This window comes from Electrophorus electricus, chromosome 11 (genome assembly GCF_041902795.1).
Source record: "Electrophorus electricus isolate QZ-2024a chromosome 11, ASM4190279v1, whole genome shotgun sequence".
NCBI lineage: Eukaryota > Metazoa > Chordata > Actinopteri > Gymnotiformes > Gymnotidae > Electrophorus > Electrophorus electricus.
In genome coordinates this window covers 19331766-19342213 of record NC_137507.1, presented here as the reverse complement: position 1 = coordinate 19342213, position 10448 = coordinate 19331766, and the positions used below count along the sequence as shown (strand labels likewise).

Genomic DNA, 10448 nt, shown 5'->3' with positions numbered 1-10448 from the left:
CCACAATGACAAAGTGAAAAAAAGGTTGTTGGGTTTTTTTGTAAATGTATTAAAAATAAAAAAAAAAACAAAAAAAAAATCACATGTACATAAGTATTCACAGCCTTTGCTCAATACTTTGTTGAAGCACCTTTGGCAGTAATTACAGCCTCAAGTCTTTTTGAATATGATGCTACAAGCTTGGCACACCTATTTTTGGGCAGGTTCTCCCATTCTTCTTCACAGAACCTCTCAAGCTCCATCAGGTTGGATGGGGAGTGTCAAGGCACAGCCATTTGCAGATCTCTCCAGAGATGTTCAGTCAGGTTCAAGTCTGGGCTCTGGCTGGGCCACTCAAGAACATTCATAGAGTTGTCCCAAAGTCACTCCTTTGTTATCTTAGCTGTGTGCTTAGGGCTGTTGTCCTGTTGGAAGATGAACCTTCACCCCAGTCCAGAGGTCCAGAGCATTCTGGAGTAGGTTTTCTTCAAGGATGTCTCTGTACGTTGCTGCATTCATCTTTCCCTTGACCCTGACTAGTCTCCCAGTTCCTGATGCTGAAAAACAACCCCACAGCACGATGCCACCACCATGCTTCACTGTAGGGATGGTATTGGGCAGGTGATGAGCAATGCCTAGTTTCCTCTAGACATGACGCTTGGCATTCAGGCCAAAGAGTGAGTTGAATCTTTGTTTCTCATGGTCTGAGAGTCCTTCAGGTGCCTTTTGGCAAACTCCAAGCAGGCTGTCTTGTGCCTTTTACTAAGGAGTGGCTTCCGTCTGGCCACTGTACCATACAGGCCTGACTGATGGAGTGCTGCAGAAATAGTTGTCCTTCTGGAAGGTTTTCCTCTCTCCACAGAGCAATGCTGAAGCTCTGTCAGAGTGACCCTTGGGTTCTTGGTCACCTCCCTGATTAAGGCCCTTCTACCCCAATAACTCAGATTAACTGGGTGGCCAGCTCTAGGAAGAGTCCTGGTGGTTCCAAACTTCTTCCATCAACAATTGATGGAGGCCACTGTGCTCATTGGAACCTTCAATGCTGCAGAAATTTTTCTGTACCCTTCCCCTGATCTGTGTCGCGATACAATCCTGTCTCAGAGGTCTACAGGCAATTCCTTGGACCTCATAGCTTGGTTTGTGCTCTGACATTTAATGTCAACTATGGGACCTTATATAGACAGGTGTGTGCCTTTCCATAACATGTCCAATCAACTGGATTTACCACAGGTGGACTCCAATCAAGTTGTCGAAACAACTGATGATCAATGGAAACAGGATGCACCTGAGTGTCATGGAAAAGGCTATGAATACTTATGTACGTGTGATTTTGTTTGTTTGTTTGTTTTTAATACATTTGCAAAAAATCCAAACAAACTTTTTTTACTTTGTCATTATGGGGTATTGTGTGTAGAATTTTGAGGGGGAAAATGAATTTAATCCATTTAATCCAAGGCTGTAACATAACAAGGCTGTAACATAACAAAATGTGGAAAAAGTGAAGCGCTATGAATACTTTCTGGATGCACTGTAGCAATGACAAAATGGGATAAAAGCTAATTACTTAATTAGAATGGGTTGTCTAGTTTTAGGATCACTTAGCATTAAGATATCTGCTAGCTTTAAGAAATCTTAGTCATTTTTGCTTGTTTCAAGAGGGCGGGAGGGAGAGAGAGGGAGCGAGAGGAAGAGTGTGTGTGTGTGTGTATGTGTTGGGTGGGGGTATATATGGCCTCACCCTCCCACTCCTCTCTTTCTGAAAGTTGGACCAGCTAATGAAATTCTGGATGGCACACCGTGTCCCTCTTCTTCCGATGTCTTTTCCTTCTGCACTCAACAGCAGCAACACTGAGTCCATGATTATACTGCAGTTAATCAGCTAGAAAAACAAGGAAACTGCAGTCTTGTGCTAGAATAGATAAATATTTTTCCTTGCTGCTGAATTTTATACTTTCTCTCTTGCCTGCATTTTTCTTCTGCCTTTTTCGAACGCATGCCCTGTTTTAATTCATCAGACCTCATTTTACCTTTTACTTGTCCTTCCACCTAGTGTAGATTATTTTTTCCCCTTTAAGGCTTCTGGGACATGCAGGTTCCTTTTCAAAAACACAACCATAACAAGCTAAACCATGTGCTTTATTTTAGTTTCTTTCAACCGCCCTTCCCCACCCCACCATGTTTGACTCATTGATCAGCAGCCAGACACGTTTGATTTGATGCTGTGGGCACTGAATCAGTGCCTTGCCTGAAGTCAGGGACGTTGTTGTTCTGTTAACTGACAAGGCGAGTAGGTGATATTCAGAAATGATAGACCTGCAATGTACAAGTTTGAAGCACTGTTCTGGCCCAAATGAAATTAATGGTTCCATATACATTAGTATGGTGAGTGCATCATGTGTAGCATAATAATATTGAGTGTGAGTGCCCTGAAGTGCCCTGAAGTATTGAGTCTGGATCTGCACCTTTACAGGCAGAAGATACACAGTACTGAATAAAATAGTGTAGTCAAATAAAATTAGAATAGAATGGTGAAATAAAATTATATTGAGATGGATTCTTACATCATGCAAGTGGAGACACACCATGTTGTCCTTTCCAAGCTTGTGTATAAACATAAACACACACACACACACACACACACACACACACACACACACATACATATGCAAGCACCCGTCTATGTTGTGATGTAAATCAATCATTGTCACTGCTGATTGGTGATTGCTCTGTCAGCAGTAATAGTCAAGGTCACTTGCACATGTGGGGTCTTTGTTCTTTAGCCTCTGGATTTTTTTCCAGACTCCAGGCCACAATTCCTCCTTTTGGGAATATATTGTAGAAATCAGATTGTAGTAATCAACTGCTGATCTGCTATTATAGAGGAGGAACTCTGATAGTGCTACATCTAGCTGTGTCTGCTGCAACATGTATGTTATGTTCTTTATAGACACTGTCATATCCCCTCAAGGGGACCGGGGGATGGGGGCAAAGAAAGGGAGGAGATGGGGAGAGAGAGAACAAGAGGTGGAGAGAGTATGAAAAGGGTGTTGAAAGAATGAAAAATATTCTTTGTTAAATTTCGATGTTTGTCAAAGAGCATGAAATAAATCCTCCTTGCATAACTGCTGTGCAGTTCTGGACTTCAGAATGGTGTCACAATTCTAGGGACTTTGTAGAGATGAGCACATGAGATTCTGATAAAACACCCTGTAGTTACAGCATATGGCACAAAGACACAGAAAGAAAGAAGACAGATCTAAAGATGCTGTGGTTTGTAATCACAGAGTGTGGTTTTTAATAGCAGGGTTTAATTTCTGAATCAAAGGTCAGCTCTGTAATTTAGCTGCTGGAAAAGGCTGCTTGGGGAGTATAACTGGATCATTACTACAGTAGATAATGGTGTTGCACATGCCCACCTTACTTTATGACCATCAGCATCTAATATGCTGTGGTAATCAAAACAGGCATGAGAAAGCACTGCATTGCTTAATTCTAAGACTCAGTGCAAGCCAACTCACGGTCCACAATTATTGGCTGATTAGATGTGCGCACCATTAATGCAGTGTGGTCTGGAATTCTGCAGTCTCAATCTGCCAGAAAAAAAGATGTGCTGCTCTGAGCTGCTGTTGCTGTTAGACAGCCAATACAACATGCAGTGCACTGGAGGGATGGACTGATATCCAAAACCCTCAAATGTCATGTGATAATGAGTTTAAAGCCTATAATCCTGCATGTAGTCATGTTAGCCCAGTACAGCTATCATAATAATGACCCTTGGAGGGGTTGGAGCAGTATGGCATCTGCAGCTGGATTTAGGGCATGTGCCAGATGGGAGAATGGAGGGGATCATGGCAAGCAGTCCCAGAATCAGTGTGTAAAATTATACAGTGTGCAAACATTAGTGTGTAACATTATACACTGTGCAAACATTAGTGTGTAACATAATACAGCGTATAGCATTATACAGTGTGCAAACATTAGTGTTTAACATTATGCAATGTATAAACTAAATGCTAAATAGTTGTTAGAGTTGCTTTGTGTGTGTGCTTTGATTTAGTGTAGACAAATCTCGCATTAATTTTAGTATGTATTTAGTAACCTCATATATTTTTAGTATGTAGAAATGTGCTTACCATCTACACAAAGAGGATGTCATTTCGTTTCTCTGCCTCCATTTTCCCATTAGTTCTGTTTTTTTTTGTTTTTTTTTAAGATGCTGATTATAAATGTTTAATGTTCTTGTCTAAAGTCAAAATTTAATCTTTGACATCTCAGTCTGAATCATCTTAGATCAGTAAATCCTTCAATTCATGATAAACAAATACTATATTATGCTGAGAACAAGGAAAATTGTGTTGCTTTCTTTAGTCACAAAGAATGTAGTTGTAGCATGTGGCATGGTTCTGTGGGTGAGCCAGCCCTGTATACAGGCAGCTTCTGAGAGCAACATCACTACCCTTCATTACCCAGCACGGCCACAGGATGATGCCATCATTGTCCTCCAGAGATGAGCTCATCAAAATGGGGGATTGTTGAAATGAACGAGGGAAGGAGGGTATAAGAGAGAGGGGAGATGACAGAATGAGAAAGAAAGAGAAAGGCACACTGTTTCTTCCAGTGGCAGGTGTTTAATGTATGTCCAGGATACAAGGTCATCTGCACAGAATATGATGGAACTGCTCTGTGACAGTAACTTGCATATTTAACAGGTGAAGGATGTCTTAAATAGTCTGTCTTTTGGGCTCACATCAAAATAATACATTTTTGTGCCTTTGCCTACTGCTTACCTGCCCATGTGAAACATAATACAAGGCATATTGGCTGGACATCCCAAAGTCTATTTTGTGTCAAGCTAATGGTCTGAAAGCATCTCCTTTTGTCATTAGTACCCATCACAAGGAGAAAAGACAGGCTTGAGTCGCTATGGCAGACTGTGAAAGTGTGTGAGACCAGTGTGTGAATGCTGTTAGCATGAAGGACCTGAGTGATGGTGTTGATGTAAACGTAGGAGGTCACACCTAAGCATGATCTATCATGTTTTCACCAGCATAAGTGGGCCAATAAGAAGAGGGTCCAACATCCGCTTGGTGACATCTGTTCAGCATTGGATCCCTGCCAGGAGATTGCTGAGGACATGGGTCTGGGGGGATGTGTAATTTCTCCTGCAGGTTCACAATGGGCAGAGAAAGCCTCTTCATGATTAGAGCACTCTGGGGCTAGAAGCCTGTTTGCTAATGATAGCTAATTAATTTCTCGGAAGATTACACAGAGCCCTGGTATCTCCATTTCCATGGAGCATCTTAGAGCTAACCATATGTCAATGAACTGACCAACTCAGAAAATGCCAGACATTTTATAGATTTGGGGGGAGGGGGTATTACTGATTTGCTCTAATTTTAGTTCTTATTAATAATCATAATCGGTTAACTTTGCTAATTTAGCAGTGTAAATTATTGATTTTCAGTGTTTCCTTTTTATTAATTAAAAAGTGATAACATTTTAATAACATTTATTAAGTAATGAAGTTTATAGTTATAAACTTATAATTAATAATAATATTATATTATAGTTAATAATAATGAAAAAAAAATAGCATCCTAATAACTATTAGCCAAGTACACCAGTAATTTGCCTTGGTGAATCTGATGCTTAAGAAAAGGGATTATGCAAACATAGAATAAGAAAATGAATAAGTTGTGTGAATTTGCTCGCCGACAACAAATTGTAAACTAGCCGTTATATATCAAGAAAAGACAGTGTAGCAAAACAGCATGCCAACTTGGGGGCGTGTTCTGGTCTAACTAATAAAATTTTATTTCCAGAAAATGTTTTGTGTGTGCGCATGTGTGTGTTTGCAGTGAACCATTTATTTGGGTGAATTGCTTATGATGTAACTAAACAGCTGCATGGGATTACTAACACATCACCTGATCCAGGTATATGCAATTGTCTTTACAGGAAATTGTGCTTCTGGGTGGCAGCATGTCCTTGTCAACCTGAAAAGCCTCTACATGATGGCTTTAGTGCATTGTGTGACCTCCCTGGCAGTGAAAGCTCTTTAACTCCTTCACCAGTGCTGACCTATAGACTTTTAACATTTCTAGCATGAGTGCTCTGAAGAAAGCTCAGCTTGTTAAACATCCATGGGAAATTGGAAGAGTCTAAAAATGTATCCCTGAGCTATTATGGAAATGAGATGATATTGAGTAAAAACCTTCTTGTTATGCAGTACATTTATTCGGCCCATAATAGAACATTAGATGTGGTTTAGTTAATCAGGCAGCTCTTCTTTTTGTAATCTGTCAGAACACATAGCAGCTTTATGCAAGTGAGAGTTGCAAACATCTCTAGATGTCTGCGACTCTCACTTGCAAAAAGCTGCTTTGGGTTTGTTTTTATGTCATGTGGATCTCCTCATGAAGGTTTAAATTAATCTGCATCTGTTGTCTCCAATTCAGGATGTTAATGTCATTATCAAAGCCTCCTGCAACAGACTGAGGTCTTATCTTCTAATTGCTCTCTAGTGTCTCAGAAAATGTGTTTTACTACAGTAATAAGCACAGTGCACTGAAACTGGGTGGAGGAGAGAGCTCAGTGGGGTTTTTTTTGTTTTTTTTCATACATCAGGGTGTCATAATGTTGATGATATGACACAACTTGCCAACTGAGGCTTTTGGTAAAACTGAAGGAAAGTGTGGACTCTGTAGGATGAGATGCTTTGTAGTATTTTCTGTCTTTTCTGTCATAACAATGACATGAAAAACAGCTGTGCAACAGATATTTTAGTGAAAATTTTGACACAGACTGTTTTTACCATGTAATGACAGATTTCTGTGTATTTTAGTTGGCCATTAACACAGGAGTGTAACTAGAAACATATGGAAAAAAAACCCCAAAAAAACCCCAAAACATCCTTTAACCATCCTGCCTTAAATATTGCATTGTTTAATGCAAAAGTCATTTTTGTTAGCTTTTTAAGTAAGGTTGCATTAGCATTTATTTATCAATCATCAGGGTTCCTCTGTCAGTTTTATTTCATACAATTGTAATAGATATTCAGAATATGTGTTTTCTTTACTTTTATGTTACACCCTTCAGGAACACTCTCTGACACAGAGACATTGTCTCACACACAGCCTGACACAAGCTGGTTGAGATTTTAGCAAAGCAAAGCAAAATGATTTGTGAATGGATGGATGTATTCATACACTGACCTCACCAAGACAATGTCTACTCAAGCTCAGGCAGTGTGGGCCCTGAGCCCAGTTTCTGTGCCTCAGACACTATGGGGAGAAGAGCACGGTGTAACAGTGAACATGGTGTTGACCTGGAGCTTCTGCTCATCAAGACAATAAAAACAGCTCCATATCCTCTTTGTATTGAAAAACTAAACAGAGCCTCTTTGGCCTCTCAGTCATCTCCCTGCAAGAGCTCACTGAGAGCTTTCTGATAGCGCTCCTCAGTCATAGACAAAATTCTCAGCTCTGCCACATGCTCCTGGAACAGTGTGCAATTTCTGTCTACCCATAGCACAGCAATACTCTGCAGTTGCTGGCTCCTGCATCAGATGCAGAGTAAAGATTTGAGTTACCTTTGGTCACCTCAGTCATACAGAAAGTTAAAATGAGAAAGAAATACTCAATCAGAATTAGTGCATCAGGAGTCAAAAGTGGATCTGTCTTGATCATATTTTATCACCGGAGTAAAAGTCTTTCATATTCACCAACAAGGTCATGCATACCATAGGAGATACTGGAGGAAGGAGGAGCGGAGCTGCTGAAGCACCTGGAACCTGCTGAAGGGATCACTGCTAAAGAACAGGTCATAGTACATGCAAACACAAACACACACACACACACACACACACACACACACACAAACACACATCTAAATAGGCATTTGCCTATATCCCACCGAGCGTGTTGTTGTAATTAATTCAATAGTGACATGCTTGAGTCAACCTTTGTCATGACTTGTAATAAGAAATTACCCGAGATGTCCCCATAAAGCTGACAACAACAAACCGTAAAAACTAATTTTAGCTCATTTGTACAATGTGTTAAATTAGCTAGGTAGCTACATTACAGGTAAACATTTCTGCTAGCCTAATATAAACAGACGGTTAACTAAAAAAAGGAATACCGATTGTACATTACACATTATATACACAGCTAACATAAAAACTATTTTAGATGTTTAGTCGTTAGTCATGGTAAACAGTGTGTGAAACTGCAATTTCATTTGCTACTTACAACCGATAGCTTGACTTGTATGATGCCTGACAAACACACATACTGATGTTCGCCGTAATCTACTAACACAAATTGTTGATGAAGTGATGAACCTATTTGGACCCAGTCCCACAGCAGCACTGCCCATCTGGACCTGGCTCCAGTCTGCAGAGGCACCCTTCTCCCCAGAAGCGTTGTTCCTTGGCCCCCTGAGTATTTGTATACAACTAAAATAATAAAAAAAAAACCCAGCAAATGTATGAAGCTTCTTCCTACCATTTGGTGAACATGCGTATAAAGAAGTTCCATATGGAAGTGTGCACTCGATCCACGGTTAGGATAACCCTAACCCTAACCATAACCATAACTCTAACCCTAATACTAACCCCAACTCTAAACCTAACCTTAACTCTAACCCTAACTCTAATCCTGTGTGAAAGCAAACCAACGATAATGAGCTCCTTCCTCAAACCAGCCCAGAATCGCTCATGGTTCAGACTCAGGTATTCAGGACAAGGGTGAAAATGCCCTAAATCTTTCAGACTCAAATTGCATTTTAGGTTTCAGGGCTGTTGTCCAGCATTTTCACTTTCCCCAGGTCCTAGTGTCCATTTATCTCAGTATATAGTGAGTTTGATGACATAATGGGGTAGTGGTGGCTCAGTGGTTAAGGTACTTGCCTGGTAATTGTAGGGTTGCTGGTTCTAGCCCCACCCCGGCTTTTTTTTTGATAAAAGTGTCAGCTAAATGCTGTAAAAGTAATGACATGGTTGAATAAGACAGAATGAATGAGAGCTATTGATGATTTACACTAATAATGCATGCTTATATGGGGGCTAAAGAACATTTAAAGCTTAACAATGCCCATGTGTAAACATAAAATATGACAGAAGGGCTACAACCTGTAAATAGAAATGTACAAATTGTCAGTAAATTAAATTTGAATTAAGTGACTATAAAAATAAAAATTTGTCTTTTTCACAATTGAATTTTATCATGTGCGAATGTTTTTATAGAGAGAATATTAGCTGTCTGTGGGTTAAATTAAAAGCAATTAATAAAACTTTAATTAATAAAGAAGTTAAATTAGTTCCACTTGGCTGTTCATAAAACTTTTCTTATGTAATGCCATGACATTGTAATGTCAGTTATTTATATTTTATTTAGCTTTTAAGTAAAATGAGTTCCATTTAGCTGTTTCTAACATTTTTATGAATCCTTATGCAGTGCGATTGCACTGTAATTTCATAGTCCTTAGGTAAATTTAGTTGACTGAGTTAAATTTTACACGGTGACAAGTAAAATACATAGCATAAAAGTAATTATACATTGCAAAAGGAGTTTAATATTGTTTTGTTAATTTTATTAATACCACAGGATAAATAACATCTGACATTTTGACAATGAAGTCTTTGGTGCTTAAATAGGATGTCTTGGTGCTTTGTAGAAAGTTTGCAATAGTGTATGAAGTATGAATGTTTCAAAGTTAGGAAAATGCTGCATCTTCAAAACCTCCAGGCCCCAGAGATCCTGACATGAGCGCAAGTCGTCAAGTCAAACTTATTTATATAGTGCTTTTTACAACACATGCTGTCAAAAAGCAGCTTTACAAATGTTTGAGTCCAGATCCCAAATGGCCAAGCCATTAGCAACAGTGGCGAGGGAAAGCTCCCTGCCTGGATTTAAGGAAGAAACCTCGGAAGGATCAAGACTTAAAAGGGAATCCATGCTGTTTGGATGGTCCATTTTACAAATGGTCCATGCTCTATTACATCATACAGTTTAGCATAGATGTCGGCTTCTCTAGTGGGTGTAGAGTTGGTGAGCTGTTTCTGTAGCCATTGCAGTAGGTGGAGTGTGTGGATGAACATGACAGGATTACTTCATCTACTGACAGCACTGGGAGATTTTCTGGTGTCTGCTTCATCATCAGTGGGCAGGTCTAATTCAGTGTTGACATCATCTCAGCAGTAACATGCAGATACAACAGAAAAAGATGTAGTGAGGTCTGTAAAGATGAAAACAGATGAACAGTCCATAAACACTAGACATGTCAGTGATCGCCAAGTAGCCCCAGCAGGTCTATCTGTAGCAGCATAACTAAAAGGGAGAACCAGAGGATAATGACAGTCCCGAGGGCTCTCCAAGAGATGGCACTCCACCCATATCATGGAAGGTTATTGCATAACTGAGGGACTTTATAGGCAATGGCTCTTCTCCTGGCTGTAAATATACTAA

At 39.7% G+C, this 10448-nt stretch overlaps 1 pseudogene; it reads right to left on the bottom strand.

Annotated features, from left to right (window-relative positions):
- Nucleotides 1-466: 466 nt before the first annotated feature.
- On the bottom strand, nucleotides 467-1837 carry LOC145659983 (uncharacterized; annotated as a pseudogene).
- Between the last annotated feature and the right edge of the window lie 8611 nt (nucleotides 1838-10448).